This window comes from Hermetia illucens, chromosome 4 (genome assembly GCF_905115235.1).
Source record: "Hermetia illucens chromosome 4, iHerIll2.2.curated.20191125, whole genome shotgun sequence".
NCBI lineage: Eukaryota > Metazoa > Arthropoda > Insecta > Diptera > Stratiomyidae > Hermetia > Hermetia illucens.
The window spans coordinates 22147844-22164369 of NC_051852.1; the positions used below are offsets into that span (position 1 = coordinate 22147844).

Consider the following 16526-nt stretch of genomic DNA (forward strand, 5'->3'; position numbering starts at 1 on the left):
CATTTTCCCTACTCGTTGGAAGGTGACGAGGCTTGCGCTGATGAGCAAAGTGAAAGGCGATCCTGAGTTGCCATCTTCATACCGCCCACTTTGTATACTTGACATTGCAGGAAAAGTGCTCGCAAAGCTCATCAGAAGTGGACTCTTTGAAGTGATTCGCGCTGCCGGAGATTTACCTCCACGGTAGTTCGCTTTTAGAGTAGGGAGATCTACAGTTGATGTTGTCGTGCAAGTCGTGGATGCCGTTCGATGAGCGGAGGCACATAGCCGCCGAACTCGACGGGTAGTGCTCCTCGTAACGCTTGACGTCAGAACCCCTTTAATTCCGTCAGATGGAAAGACATTCTAGGCACACTAGACAATACTTTCCACGTGCCGAACTATCTCTTATGGATATTGAGGGACTATCTGAGGAACCGCTCCCTGCCCTATGAAACGCTAGGGGGTCAGAGGAGGATCGAGGGCACGTCGGGGGTAGCACGGAGGACCGGACCTCTGGAAGACTACCTATGATAGTCTACTTAAACTGGACATGCCAAGAGAGCTGCGTCCCTTATCGTTCGGCAAGTCGATTATCGAGTCTAAACCAACGGTAAAATACCTCGGGCTGACTCTTGACTAAAAAATGAGCTTTTTTTGAGCAAATCAAAGCAGTAGTGAACAAGGCTGCAGCTGGAGTTTTGGCGTTGAGTAGGCCAATGGCAAATATTGGGGGTCCTATATCTATCAGGCGACGTCTCCTGATGAGCTCAACGCAGTCTGTCCTGTCCTACGGCGCAGAGGTATCTGCTGACGCTTTGGGCGAGGAGGTTTATCGTAAGCATCTTGCGCAAGTACAGAGACGGGGAACTTTGCGTGTGGCGTCTGCGTACCGCACTGTCTCTGAACCGGCCGTGATGGTGATCGCGGGAATTCTAAGGAGCGTCAACCCATATACAAGCGCAGGGGGGGTTGGTTGTTCGTGAAGAACGGCAACGCACCCTAGACGAGTGGCAACTCTCTTGGCAAAATGAAATTAGAGGCAGATGGACTGCGCGGCTTATCGGCAACTTAGGTGCGTGGCTGAATCGGAAGCATGGTGAGACTGACTATTTCCTTAGCCAGTTTTTAAGTGGGTATGGAGGTTTTCAGTCTTACCTGAAAGACGCGATCTCCAGTTTGTGTGTTTTACAATGGAGTTGTGGACGATGCCCATCACACTTTTTTTTCTTGTGGAAGGTGGGATGGGATTTGTCAGAAGCTCTATTTAAACATAGGGGATCTCGCTCCACACAACAACGAGGAGATACGGGGGAGTGTTGATAGGTGGAACTGTGTTGCCCATTACGTTCGGGTCCTTCTCGTTGCTAAAAAGATAGAGTTTGACCGGTGAAGGAGCCGGATGGCAGGCGGATCCTTGAACTGACAGTTCCCTTCCTCTTCTCCCCTTTCGTTGGTAAAAAGAGTTCCCTGATTTGGAGGCTCCGCGAGGTAGTAGAGTTCGGGGATTAGTCCGAAGTAACGTGACAAACGGTTCCAGACTGGCTCTCTGACGATGGGGAGGTGTCTAGTTGGTAGTCCGACGACGTACCGATCCGAGAGTCCAACACTCTTTTGAGTAAACGCATTCACCTACTCTACCCCAAAAAAGCCACAAGAACCTGGATGTCTGCACACACATCTCGGTGCTCGTGGATGTTTTCCGGAAGCCCCTGCAACAACCATATGACCCATATAAAGTTTTAAGCAGAGGGGAACACTTCTGTAGGCTTGACGTAGATAGCAGGCCCAAGAAAGCCTTTCGTCCCGGGGGCTGACCTCTTGGAGAAGACAGGTGCACGACGAATGAGATTCGAAATCAAAACGCATAACGAGGAAAAGATAGAAATATCCCACGATCGGTCTGCGCAGATTGAGCAACCCCTCTGTACCAGCTGAGGCGAAACGGGGATGTATGATCTCTCAAGGTTTGCTGTAAGGTGCTGCAGGCGTAAATTTTGCATAATGACAACCGAAGTGCTAAGGACCCAGTTCCGTATTCACAAAAAAAAAGTATTTTCAAATTATATATAGAAATAAATCGTGGGCCCTGAATAAATAAAATAATAACGAGCCCCAACTTCTCAACTGAATTTCGTGATAGATGTGACCATTCATTACAGTCCGCGCCACGGTGACAATGATTTTCAGCTTTAATGAAAGTATTCATTGCCCTTGTACGAAGCGTCCTGAACTACAATAGAACATGACTAGGTCATGGCTATTAGCTTATCGAGCAAATCAACAATTTCGTTGATGAAATTTTCACACAGGCCGTGATAGTAAGTGGTCATTTTCCTCGCTTTGTATGAATGACTCGAGTGGAGAGACTGAGAGTCACTACAGAGCCATAAAGGTCCTATCCATCTTCCGATTCATCATGGCAAACAAAGAGATTTTCATTGCCTGCATTCTGAAGTAAAGTTTCCAGTTTTTGCTAAATTGTCAGTCGCCTGAGCGTTACAGCTCACCCACTTAAGCATTTCCTAACACCCCCAGGCGCTCGTTGTTTCCATCCAACAATTGCTCGCTTTTACACAATTTCCTATTGTCTGCTGAGTACATCTGTAAGTGCGCCAAGGCCCTGCGAGTATCTTGTCACAGAACACAATCCATTTCGACATGCAGCTTTCCGCAATCCAGCACAACTTGCATTTTCATTGCACCTGAAATGCTGAAAGACAACGACAAAAATCTGGTTGTTGATACCGTGCCAGTCGAAATAACCCGGCCAACCGCCGCTCCAAGCAGTATTAGCAAAAGCGTACGTGTATCTGCCTCGACGGAGCACGTATGGGTGGCATAAACAAGGTCATTATCACATATCATCGCGGCTTATATCACTGTCCTCCCACACATGAAGATTGTCTTTTCAGTTGCAGTTGGGAAAAACGGAAAACAATCTTTTGTTCTGCTCACGTCTCTGGGGACATACTCGCTTAAAGCTTTGAACCGGATAGTCCCCAATACGCAGAACTTGTACAGAAATTCTATCTTTCTGGCTATTGTACCTACGCAAGGCAACGTGTCGGTGTTTTTGAATTTGGCGCCCATCGGTGAAACTTTGCATGGTATTCCTAGTCATGCGATGCGGAAGAAAATCCACTCTGAACCGCTACAAACGAAAAATTTTCCCCGATGTCGTCATCGAAAGTTTGTTCGTTCGTTTTCCACATCATATGTATGTCGTGACCGATGAAATCCCACCGTTTGGGCTGAAGTATCTGGGCTGCCGTATTTGAGAATGGTAAGTGGAATGAAGAAAGGACTCAAATTTGTGGCACGGATAATTTTGAAGCAAGCAGAAAATCAGTATTAAGGGATTGGGGAAAATTTCGTAGATTTGGAAAACTGAATAAAGATAAGCTTCATATGAGGGTAGCTCAGTAAGTAGCTTGATTCTCATACTTACAAGATATACCTTCAACCTCGCAATTTCATTTCAATTTAATTCCAAAGGATTCCTCCATTTTTCGCTGATTTTCCACAAGTCCTGTATCCCCAAATTTATATCCTATTTGACAGGACTTTTTCCTGATATTTTCTATCTCATTTGAGTAAGTATCTGACAAGAATTTGGTCTGTATTTAATCTGAAAATTAGAAAAGAGGAAAAAGGCTGAAAGTTGGAAGAGAGAAAAAAGGTTTCGAAGGAAAAAAGGGGGTATGAAGGGTTACTTCAACGTCGAATGACCTCTACGCTTCCTACGAAACTTTGAGATTTTGGATCAACAAATTAAAGCGAAGTAAGGCGAGCCCTAAATTGTTCAAAATGGGAGTGATGCAAGCATTTTTCGTGATGCCTTATTGTTATTTATTGTCACTATCTGAATTACGTCCCTTAACCTTCTGCTTGTTTTTGACATTCAAAATATTTCTATCAAGGACCTGGAAATCAATGAATTCCAAATAAACCATGGAAAACGACGAGGAAAGTGGCTTGAAGATATGTCAAAGATTGTATCTTTCATCTTCGACGTATACTTGAAGTTCAGATTGAGGTCCTTACATCTCACGCAGAACCTAATTCTCGATTTACCACTCTCATATTCAAAGTGAGTTGATTTGTTACGTCTGAATATATACCTCATTCAAGATCTATGGGTTTTTGGTGAGGAAATTAGGGGCTTAAACTTCCGGCATGCAACAACTAGTCAGTATGCCAATGGAAGTGATAGACCCCGCTCCTGCATGGAAGTTTCAAAAGACTTTCAGGCTATCATGGTTAACGACCTATGTATACACCATAGTGGTCAAATTGAGGCATGGGAATAGTAACAGGATGTTAACGCCTAACATATATGCTGGGGAACTTCCAAAATCAATGCGAAGGGGACCGAGATTACTGGAGTATTTGGTAGGAATCGAATTGCAGATCCTCAATTTGGGTAATGAGCCTGCTTTCATCGACGTGGTTAAGCAAGTGGTTATTGACATCACGCTGACATACCCTGACATTGCGTCTCTTGTCGGATAGTGGAGATCACATGCACATTGATTTCGTAATAGGCATGGATTCACCTTCACTCATTCCATTTCGGAATTCACGTAACACAGATTGGGTGAAATACAAAACAGAACTAAGTACCCGAGTTACGATGTCTGGGAGACGCATCAAATCCATAGCTGGAATTGAGAAAGTAACCCCAATGACCACAACCAGCATGGGAGAAGCTTTCGAAGAGAGTTCTCCACTCATGCCAAAGAAGGGTAAAACACCATGGTGGAATTCGGATTTGGTGAAACAAGGGAGCTTCTCAACCGAGCTCTAAAGTCTGATTCAGCCGCTGGTTAGATTCGGTACAAAGAGGCCCAAAAAGCTCTAAAGAAGAGAGTAAGGTCGGTCAGACGATCATCATGGAGACTTTTTGCGAAGAGACCAACTCTCTTGAGGCAATCTCATAGCTAGAGCGGATCCTTATCAAAGAACGTAGCCAGCAGTTGGGTTATTTATCATACGTTTACAGACCGAGAGGTACACAGAAATCAATGCAGAAACGACAAACCATTTGCTTGAAGTGCACTTCCCAGGTAGCATCCAAAATCTCATCTCGGGGCCGACAGATACATACAGCTCTTAACCGGAAGATCGGACTCTGGCACGCAAAGTAATTTCACTGGAAAAAATAAAATGGGCATTTAACGCTCGCTAGATACAAGTTTGCGAGTTCGGATGCATTATTCCTACTCTAGTAATAGAGGCAATTGATGCCCTGGGTCTACACATTCGGAATATATACCGTGCTTGCTTAGCACACGGTTATATTCTAACCAGCTGAGGTGATGTGAAGGTAATATTTATTCCCAAACCAGGGAAATCCGCATACACTGACGAAAAAAAATTTCGGCCGATCTGTCTAACTTCCTTTTCGCTAAAAGGAATGAAAAGATTAATAGATCGTTTAATAAGAGATACATATATCCCTAGGTAGCCACTTCCCTGTAGGCAACACACCCACCAGAAAGGCAAATCCACGGAGACAGCACTCTATGTACTAATAGCAAAAATTGAGAAGGCGATGTCCGATAAAGAATACGCCTTAGGCGTATTTATGGGCATTGAAGGCGCCTTAAATTATTTGTCAATCGCGGCGATTTGTAACAAGCAAAACAGCATGGAATCGATCCGCTTTTAATCATTTGGATCCTTCACATGCTAGAGTGGAGAAAAATCCACATATTGGTCGGACAAAAGTCATTTGAGGCAGGGTGTCTTAGGGGTTGCCCACAGGGAAGGGTTCTCTGTCCTCTGTTATGGCTCCTAGCTATGGACACCTTGCCATGGCTGTCCTGGAGGACACAAAGGTCCGCGCAGTCCACCAGTTTATGACCTGGTCGAAAGCGTATCCCGGTGAATGCAAGTTTCGCAGTCCATTCCTAGCACATCTGCCTGACGACAAAGTCTTCGATGGTATCCTGCTCCTCACGAGTGAGTATTTGCTTGGGAAACATTTTTTTCAGTATAGTCAGTCGAATGTATAGCTAATGGCGGGCTTCCTGATTCCTGCCTTCACTCCTGACCTGCCCGGGCTTTCTCCCCCCTTGGATTCAGGTTTGGATTTTTTGGGAACATTTCCTTCATGCGTACTAAGCTCTGTTGCTCCCTGCTTTCTTGGCTCCGATATGGATGGCTTAGGTCTGTCCTGAGCCTTCTCAAGGGCCTATTCCGGTTTCAGGCTTTCCTTCAGGTAGCGCAGGTACTATTTAGCACCTGCGCCACTGAGGCCCGTCCCCTTTCTGACGTCTGATATCAGACGCACTTTTGCTAGTCCCTAGTTTTTGAACAGTGGTGTTTGTTGGTTGTTATCCTCGCAGTATACCAATCTTGACCTTGTATCCACTTCTTGACGTCCCAACTTCTTCCTTCTTGGGTGTAATCACCTGGCTTTCAGTATTTCGGAGATGTGCCTCCTCCTGGTTAACCAGTTTGTGTGCGGTACAGGGTCCCGCTTTATTGGCTATAGTTTTTTTTACTTTATTACTGGTACTCATGTGATTCCCACGAGTATAGGAGTTAGGAGATCCGCCGTGCCATAGCTCCTCGTAGCGCTTTGAAGTCTAACTTACTCACTGAGGTGACCAGGTAACAGTGAGGCTTCGTTCGATTACAGTCAGTTACCCCCGACTGCAAACTATCCAATGGGCACGGTTCGCATGATACCGTGGATTGGGAGAGACGTTGTTTTGTTTTTGTTAATAGCAGGCTCACCTCGTACAGGGTGTGGTTATCACCACTAACTAACGGTCTTGGTAAACGAGAGGCTTGGCCCCTGAAAAGCCACACATCGCTCTAGAGGGGAGACAGCTCACCATCAAAGAAAGATAGGTTGGCCTCAGGGAGCTATATTCCGCGTCAATCTATTCTGCAGTGCACTGCTTGATTCCATTGAGCGACCATATTGCCACAGCTAGGCGGACACCTTCTCTTGGTGGCCCCTGTATTTCTCAGGCGTTCTGGACGTTGCCAGGATGTTATCCATGTCATAGAAAATGAAGTCTAGGCCCAGAAAAATGGTGAATGTGGCACCTTTGCGAGTCTGAAAGGTGTCCTGGTGTATTTAAAGAAGCCAAACAATGTGATGGGGGCAATTTTCTTCTTGGCATCATCTTGTTCGATGTCAATGGCGCTGAAGCTAGTGCAGCCGCATGGGCGGTGTCAGTTTTTTGTTTGCTCTGGAAATTTATTTAGCTGCCTGCAGCGTCTGTAAAGGTATCGTCTTCATTCGGCGGAGGGAGATGGTGCTGAAGCAGGAGCTATTTGATGTTTTGAAAATGCCCCGCACAAGCAGTTCTTCGACTTACTTTTGGCGTAGGTGTACCTCGTTAAGAAGTTATCCCCTGTTAAGGAAATAGTACCGCACCTGCGATTTGAAATGCTAATGAAATGGAGATTATGATTTCCGGTATCGATCGCTCCAAAATAACTTGGAAAATCGATTCCTGGTTAACACTCAGATTAAGGACTATAAAAATGTAACAGTCAGTACGGACATATTTTAGCCTAACCTGGCAACTTTAATTGACCGCATAGTTGGCTATAAGTCAGCAATTAAAACTATGCTTTCTGAATAGATCGGAAATGACCTCAAAAATACAATAATTTCATCTGATTTGCTTTGTTAAAGATTTGTTTCCTCCTGGAATGTATTGCCGACCATATCATCATCATATGAAACCTTTTGCGTTGGAGCAATGGGACGTCAGTACAATAAACCTCTTAACAAAGAAAATTTATGCTTATCCATTCCTACCATTTACATTTTCCAGCTCACCCGCATAGAGTCATCCGGGATAGAAATTCAATTAGTGCAATACTGGCTGGCTACATTCTCTCCTATTGTAGTGTCAGTGGAGAGATCTAACACGCTCCAAAGCCTAGAACCCATTGGAATGCTACGCCAACGATTATTATTATCATTTCAGCACCTCTCAACCTTAAATGACCCATTAACTCGACTATCTAATGTCTTCACCGGCCATATAGTTAACCATAATGCCAGCAATAGCATAGCAACAATAATAAAAGAAATAAAATGCAGAGAAGCATTTTTTTGGAAAGCTGGGTATGCTTAATGTATTTAACGAGATGATAAACTGACGGAAATATCTTTAGATTCAGTTTTGAGCAAAATGGTATCGACACACACTATCCGTTCCATCATCCCGGACTGCGTCATGGTCAGTGAGGTCGGTGTCGAGGATCTCTACTCTGACAGCATCGTTCTGGTAGTAGCACAAGGATCATCACTTCGATTGATGCTCACTTGCTATTATTCTGATGGGTTTTAATTCCTTGTCGGTTGTCCCCGCAGTTGGAATGGAAGCCCGTTTCCGCGAAGCTGCACATGACGTACCATCATCCCATCATACTTGCCCTTGGCCGCTACAGTGGTGTAAGGGATGAAAATTGCAACTGACTGAGCAAATTTTATTGGCAATGCTAAAAATGATTTCTTTCTTTTTGGTGAAGATTTCAGCCCCCAACTAATACACGATGGTAGCGCTTTATTTAAGAGCAATTTTCCTCGCAGAGCTTTTCAAGAAAATGTTACTCGCCATTCAGAATCCAAATCCCATCGTTGAACAGCGACAACACAGTTCCCATGCAGTTGGCGCAAGCATGTTCCAACCACATCATCATTCACTTCCCTTGCTATTGAGGAGAAAAGCATGACATTTATTGTGGACTCTGGGGGGTTGTGGGCGGTTTTCTCCTTCGGGTTGCAGTAATTTCCACTGTCAAACTGTCGTCTTTCACCCTCGTTAGTTCGGTTGGTGGACGAAAGCGATGAAAACACACAGAGTGCATGCTGCCTTGCTTGCCGCGATCTCGTGAAAATTCGCGAAAATCTTCAATCCCTGTGACCTTATGTGAACAATTTTCCATGCTATCGTCATAGGTCGCGTGAAAATCCGGTCCACTTGTCCCCATTGTCGCGTTATCGTTCGGCTAAAGTACGTGTGTGAAAGTTTTCCTTGTCGTGTAAGAAAAACAGAGATTTTCACGCAACTCAGCTGAGCCGCTTGGGGGTTAGAAGGAAAATTGTATTGATTTCGGCTACGACCGAATTCCGTTGGAGTGAAAGCGTAAAGGTGGAAACTAGGTGGAAAAACGATTAAGCGGTCACCGTGCAGTAGGTCGATAGCGAGTGAGTTTAGTGGCAAGCTTGGAAGCGGGATTTTCGCGGTTGGACGTAGTGCGGGTGTCGATGCGAGCGGCGAATTTTCCGCTTTGAATGGACCCCAAGTGCCGGGCGGCGGACGTGGATGTGTCCAAAACATTCACCTTTCGATGACGACGGGCCGAAATCGATGACTCATTCTGGTGTTTTTTTTTTTAGTTCAATGTTCCAACGCTCTCGAAGTGCAACGTCTTATGTAATGTTTGAGTGAGTTTGCCATGAAACGAACAACGACATCAACAGAATTAATTAGGCAGTGCAAATTGGTGCAACTCGCAGTGTCATTGCTGGGCGATATCGAGTATCCGCAATGGACCACGTAATCCGTTCGGACAGCTCAGCGGAACATTGGAAATTGCTTGCTATTGTCGGCGAGTCGCACTATCGATTTTCCATTTACAACGCAGGGAGTCGCTTACTCGAATGAAATCATCCAGAAGGAGCCTTCAGTGGTGCTCCACGCTATCCCCCCGTTTCTTCAGCTGGGCCGCGACTATCCCTCGTTGTCGCCAGCTTTCCGAACGTTGACCAGACTAAAACAATATTCCTAGGGTCGGACAAACTTTTCTTTTTGTCCCTGCCATTGTCATACTGTCGTCCTCGCCTTGCATGTAAGATTATCGTAGAACATTAATTGTGACCGCGACCTTCTTCGCTCGGCAGAAAGGGAAACCTCTCGAAACCTCGGCTCTCCCACTGCTTTTCGTCTATTCCTAGAAAACTTGGTCGTGTTGTGTTCTCGTTCACGCTATGCCATGCTGTTCAACACGAGTTTGCTGCTGGGTGCAAACGTACTTTATATCCTCGAAAGGGAATAGGGGAGGACCAGGGGTGACGATAAATTCAATTTTTATGTTTTACGGGAAGTTAAGGCCTGAAGTTAATTTCATAAGGAAAATTCGGGGGAGGAATATGTAAGTGGTTCACGTTGAGTTAGAAAAGTTGATTTCCCTTTTCAATATTGAGGAGATATAATTTGGAGTTCGATAATTGTTAAATGAAGTACTCAAAAATGGTAATAATGGATATGAATCTCATGGGCAATAGGCGCCCAATGTGGCATGAAGCGTGCTGAACACACTTCCCTAGAGTTCGGAATCGAAAATTAGATTTCCATCAGTTGAACCACTTCCGTGCCAACAGCGTGCGCTTCGAATATTCTAGGACTTTGTGAGTAGATTTTGATTCGAAACTCGCATCTCAACGAAAAACTAGTTGTATCTGATTAGGTCAAGGATGAAGCTGATTATAAGTGGGGGGTTGAGTAGAGATTTCGCCATTATAGTCCTGATTTTGAACTCAATTCAGCGATTCAGTCTATTTACCATCTCAAACCACTTCCTCGAAGCAAGGGTCGTTTAACCAACATGGAATGCGGTACCATGAAGTAACCCAGGCTGTAGGTAGCTATCCACAAAGTATAAGTGACTTATTCCTGCCTACGTTACGGGAGCATATTTTAAAATTTTGCTTCATTACAGGCATTACCCATTTTATGTCCAAATAAAAGCAGAGTAAACAAACTTTGGCAACATTAAGCTGGTCTGAAGGTTGGGTAAAAGAATTTGCTTAAGGAGCCTGAGAACAGCACGACTAAAAGCTTGTTAACATTTCATATTTTGTTTTTTTTGTCCCAAAGCGCAATTGGAAGGAGACTAAGAGGAAAAGTAATGCATTTCGGAAATATACTAGCAGATGTGGAGTTATTGCGGATCCCAGGACCTACCTCACTCCTTTTTTGTGCCTCTTTCAAAAAGCCGGCTGCCGTCATTACTTATCAAGGTTATTATTGATGTAATTCGCTGAACATGTCTGCATCGGTCTTAACTGTTTTGACCAACCCAAAACTATTTCTACAGAATATCCCCCCGTAGTACTGTGAAAGTATTCCCAGACACATCTATGAAACGCGACCATGAATGGATTCCTGGAAAGCAACACCGATTGTGTTGACGAGGGCAGTGTTGATTCAGTATTCTTTCTCATTAATTCTCCCACTATTGTCCACAACTTCCATAGACTGCTGGCGTTCCCTCTCGTGACCATATTCTATTGAAGGAGTTGATTGAAATGCGCACCGTCGAGACAATGATTTATGCTAAGCATTGTTGCTTTGTTCGGGTCTTTTGTCTGTTGGTAATGACTTTCTCTACTAGAATATCCTTAAAATCGATAGTAAGCTGAATTATGACGCTAGCTTCATATTCGACAACGAGCAACGACCTAAAAATGTATTTGGTTCAATTCAGATGCAGATTGCTTAGAATATAGATCTTTTACTTAATGTCCTTGGAAGAGAAAATACTCAATTGGAAGCTCTGGAAGAACTGCCTTACTAGAATTATTCTGTATTTGGACTTTTCAGAAAGATGCTTCCGGCTCTTTACTCGAGATTCGCCCAAACTGTTCGGAAGGGCTCCTTGAGATCTATGTTCGGTTTTTTTTCTTTTGAAGGTGTTTGCACCCACTGATACACCTAACATGAAAGATTAGGCCATTTGTCCACTGCCTCGACTTCACCAACTTTGTGGCCAAATGTCTAAATTCACGGCGGGAAGTGCGTACTATCTACACTGACTTTGCTGGAGCCTTCGACACTGCAAATCACAAGATACTTCTGTTCAAATTCTCCTCTCTCAGTGTTCCCGTATCACTTATTTCCTGGCTTGTCCCTTACCTTTCCAATCAATCCTGCCGCGTCTCTTCTGATAGCTGCACATCCCGTTCCTTCCCCCTCCCTCGGCAACCCACAGGAATCTATTCTGGTCCCTTGATTATTTTTATTCTTTCTCAACGACCTTCTCCAGCCCTCCCCCCCCATCCTTACTTGCCCTATGTGCTCTATGCTGGTAACCTTACGCCGCTTTTCGCTACATTGTTGCCTATACTCTGTGACTTCCTTCAATCGAACCTAGACACTCAGGTTCGTTGGTGCTCTGTCAATGGTTACTAAACGTAGTACTAAACGTCAGAAAGCGTCGCTCTATGTGCTGCTCGCACAAATCCTTACCCACTTCCTTTTTCTACTTTTTTCACTGATGCTCGGCTAATGGTTTATCACTAAACATCAGAAAGTGTCACTCTATTTGCTGCTCACGCAAATCCACACCCATTTCCTTTTCCTATTCTCTTCACAAATATTCTTTATCATGTCAGAACTACACTCATGATCTCGGAGTCACTTACGGCAATAAGATTTGCTTCGAAATCCCCTGCATCGAAATCACCAATGGAGTTGCAAAATTGTCACGTTCAATACTTCGCCCCTCGATTTTCACTCCATCCCTCCTTAACTCTCTTCTACTCTCTTGTGAGAATTACCCTCGAGTAATGCTAAGTGATCTGGTCACCCTTCCGTAACTGTGGTTATTTTAGCCTCCAAAAGATGCAACGTAAATTCACGCGTCCCCCCTTCTTTAGGAAAAAACCTCCTCGTGTGAACTACTCCTCCCGCCTCCGCTTCCTGAACCTTCTCTTCCTACAACAGCGTAGAACCTATTTGGATTCATTCACATTTTTCAATTTTTCCTCGTGTCTGATAGACTACTCCGCCTCTAGCGGCCACCTAGGGTCCACCCCAACGCAGACATTTTCAACATGGCCTTCGCCGGGCTCGAGATCTATTTCTGTGTACCAACTTTGTCGAAGTTATAACGTACAGCAGCTTAGTCCCTTAAACTTCTCTTCATTCAGTTGTTGACGGCAATAAGTAACTTTGCTTATTGTTCATTAAAAATAATAAATAATATTTTCATCTTAAGATCTTATTTCGGGCCTGCTTCCATTTCCTCTTCTGTTTGTCTCTTCCTTTCCTTCCCTCTCGTTCCGCCCCCTGTTTATCCTTCTCTCCCTCTCTTTTTCCTTCTCTCTCGCTTTCCTTCCCTCGCTCTTTCCTTACCCTCTATGTTTGCTTTACTCTCTCCCTCCCCTTTTTTTCTTCTTGTTGTCTTCTTCACTATTCTTTTCCATCTTTTTTATCTCTCTTTTTCCTCCTCTCTTTTTTCTTGTTTCGCTTTTCTTATTTTCTCTTTGTCCTTATCTTTCCACTTTCTTTTATCTCCCTTTTCTCTTCTCTCCCTCCCTGTTATCTTTATGCACTTTTGTTTCCCTCATCTTCCTCCTTTTGTCTTTATTTTCTCTTGCCTCTCCCTCCTACCGCATCCTTCCTCGACAGTTTTTCGGGGAGAGAGATGAATTTTCGCTCTCTGAAACCACTTGCTGTCCTATTCCCCGAAAAATCGCCAAAGAGCATATCGCAGGATAGCGGCCTTTCACCCATTGATTGCGTTCTCAACTGCGCCTTCCTCGCTTTTCTGCTTTCCTGAGGCCCATTATACTATACCCTAAAATCGCCTATTCAGTGGCTTTCCGATTGTGCCTTGCACACCCTTTACTTTAAGAACATCCTCCGGAGGCAGAGAGTGTGCAGATTCTTCATTGAAGAAAGCCTCACCGAGGTATTTTCGTTCGAGATCTGAGGAGGACGGGCAAATTCATATCAAGGATCAGCTCCGTCTTCTCATATTGGCTGCATATGGCCGAGGCGACCACCCCTTTTCTATATGGTAGCTTAAGGAGCAGTGTTCCGTTAAAACCCTACTAAGGTTTTCATGTTCCATTTCTTTAGGGACACCAAAAATGCCGTCCTATCGGCTTCGGATTCATTCACAAAAATTTTCGCCTGTCGGCAGAAGTTCAAATTTTGTTCCATTCAGCTCTGTGAATCCTTAGAATTTCACCCTCCAAAGTAGACTCAGCTTGCTCATTGTGGATCTAGACTCTTGGCGAGCCAGCCTGTCAGTTTCCTCATAACCAGCGATGTTTGAGTACCCTGGTACTCACATCAGGAATGTTTTCTTCAGTCGGCCAAGTTTCACCAGTAACTAGTGGCAATCCACACCAACTGGCTTGATATGTCGTTGCTATTTAGTGCTGATAGCGCTGAGTGACTGTTGGAACAGATTTAAATGGTGCGACCCCTTCATTTCTGGTTGGGTCAGTTTCATTGTCGGATATTCCAAAAACACCCCCGCGCCCGAGCCACCTTTCATGACTGATCCGTCGGTGAAGATTATTAGATCTTAAAGGGTTTGTAGCCATCCGTAGACCACTATTCTCTTTTGACTACGGCGAAGTACGCCTTTTCAAAGGCGAATCTTGAAACGCACGTGATGTTTGCTAAGGTATTTCCAAATATTCCCAAATGTATGATGATCTCTACCAGCTGAATTTTAGCCCCTAACAAAAGTAGGTAACGTACAGTTGGTGCCCATTAGCAGGAACCATCCCAGAGGAGAGATGACTCCTGTCTGTGGGCAGCCCCTAAGTTGTCCTGCTTCAATATATGAATCTTTCTTCACTCTAGTATTTGAAAGGTTCAACTGATTAACAGAGGATGAATTCCACGCTTCACATTGCGTCAGCTAATAGAAATATAAGCGTGTCGTCTGTTCAAGGCCTATTTTGGTTGCAGTCACGAGGCTTCCAAATCATCACCCAATGTATTAAGCCATCGTCGTTTCGGCCGACCTTTTGGATCGTTTCTCATTGCCTTTGATGATGCAACCAATCTTAGCAATGGAACTCTCGTTTGCCCGAATTACATTTTTGCGTGATCGGTGCAACCCCATATCTATGAAACGAGTTAAATGCCAATTTTACTGCCTCGAGTGATACTATAATACTTTGAATGCCAGAGTCCAGTCTCTCGGCCCAGAGTTGAGATTGGATGCTGTCTGGAAAGCAAATGGTCTGCCAGTTCTTCAACGCTTTTCTTGTACCTTCCGCGCTATCAACGTGGATAACCCAGCTATTGACTACATTCTTTGATCAGGATCCTTTTCAACTTCAATGTCAAAGAATCTCCTTATCTCCCTGTTGACTTTTTATGGTTAATTTGCCCGCTGCGGTGTCGCCATAATTTAGATCATTGATCGAAATAGCCTGGAGGTCTTTCAAAACCATCATACAGGAGCGGAATCTATCACTTCCATTGGTATGCAATAGTTCAGCATCTCGGAAGTTTAGGCCACAGACTTCTCCAGCGACAACCTATGGTCCTTATATAAGGTAACATATATAAATGTCTTGCAGTTATTCATCCGTTAACTGATTAACGCAATGACCCCTCTACAATTGTACAAATTTATTTGGGAAACATGACACCTCATCTACATTTCAGATGACGATCTCGTGGTCTGCACGTCTTCTTGAGTGGTCTTAGAAGTTGACTCTTGTAACTTGGCGGCCGCAAGCAGGAAGCCTGCTTTTTCCCAATTCTTCTTAATATCTGGTTGATGCTGCCTATAGTAAGCAAAGTTTCAAGTCTATCGGTACTGTCTTCTGCTTTACTGTCTAGTGGCAACCAGGTGGAGGCGATAAGGTTATTCGGGATATAAATTTGCTCCAGGATCTCAGCCCCATTACACTCCGGAAGCCAGAAAGTACTTTTTGAACCATGACAGCTCAGACACCCTCTTTCGGGTTGGTCACATCGTTGAGGGAGGAGCAGTACTGCCTGATCACTCGTTCGTGCTTTCCTCGGCAGAGTTTAGCCGTAACATTTTACGGTATACATCTACCGATTCAAGTCCTTTCAGGAACAGTTTCGTAACCGGATGAATTGAAAACTTAGCCTTGGCCGACCAAGTCTTCTTTGGTGCCCATTAAACTGAAGAATTGAGATCGTCTGAGGACCGCTGCCGTTTCAGTTTGCCCAGATGCCCCACTCCATTCCCCTCAATCTTGCCACAACCCGAGGGTTGTGGTTTCCCCGGGAGCGGTTTGTACAGAGGCATTATTTCACCAGAAGGCGGTTCTCGCCATAGGCTGTTTTCTGCGTAAAAACTGATGCTTACACGCAGGTAATACTTTTGCTGCAGTAAGTCGCGTCGACGAAAGCCCGGGGTCAGGAGTGCTAGCAGGAGGAGCCTACTTCAGCTGGTTTGTTAAAGACTAGGTTCCAATTGAATAAGTTGAGAATTTGAGTCTAGACTTAGGTTCTCCATTCATGAGCCCAGGGTTGCTTCTTCACTTATGGTTGGATCATGGCGGTCAAAATTTAATTCAGGTTTTTGTTTAGTGTGTTTAGATTTTTCATAGTTAGCTGGCGTTTGTTTTATCGGAGAAAGTGAGTCGATCTCGGCAGAGCTCTCCAGAGGCAAGGTTAGTTGAAACTGAGGGCCGCAAGGAATTCACAGTTCACCATTTATCGCCACATCTTGCCATTTGTGATCATTCAGGGTTCAGCACGGTAGTCACACCTCGTCTAGGAGTTCTGATTACTGCTTAGGTAGCTTCAGGTTTTACCTCAGGTTCCGTTGAAGAT

General features: G+C 44.5%; 1 protein-coding gene across 5 annotated transcripts in view; it reads left to right on the top strand.

Annotated features, from left to right (window-relative positions):
- The window catches only part of LOC119653379 (phospholipid-transporting ATPase ID), a 324122-nt gene that overhangs the window by 192557 nt on the left and 115039 nt on the right, over positions 1-16526 (top strand). For 2 of the 5 annotated variants that reach the window (XM_038057921.1, XM_038057922.1), the window contains exon 1: positions 8790-9406. The exons of 2 other annotated variants lie outside the window; for them this stretch is intronic. The gene's annotated coding sequence lies outside the window, so the exon portion shown is untranslated. Of the gene's footprint in view, positions 1-8789; positions 9407-16526 lie in introns of those variants that run through there. One more of the 5 variants, XM_038057923.1, reaches the window with a different exon arrangement.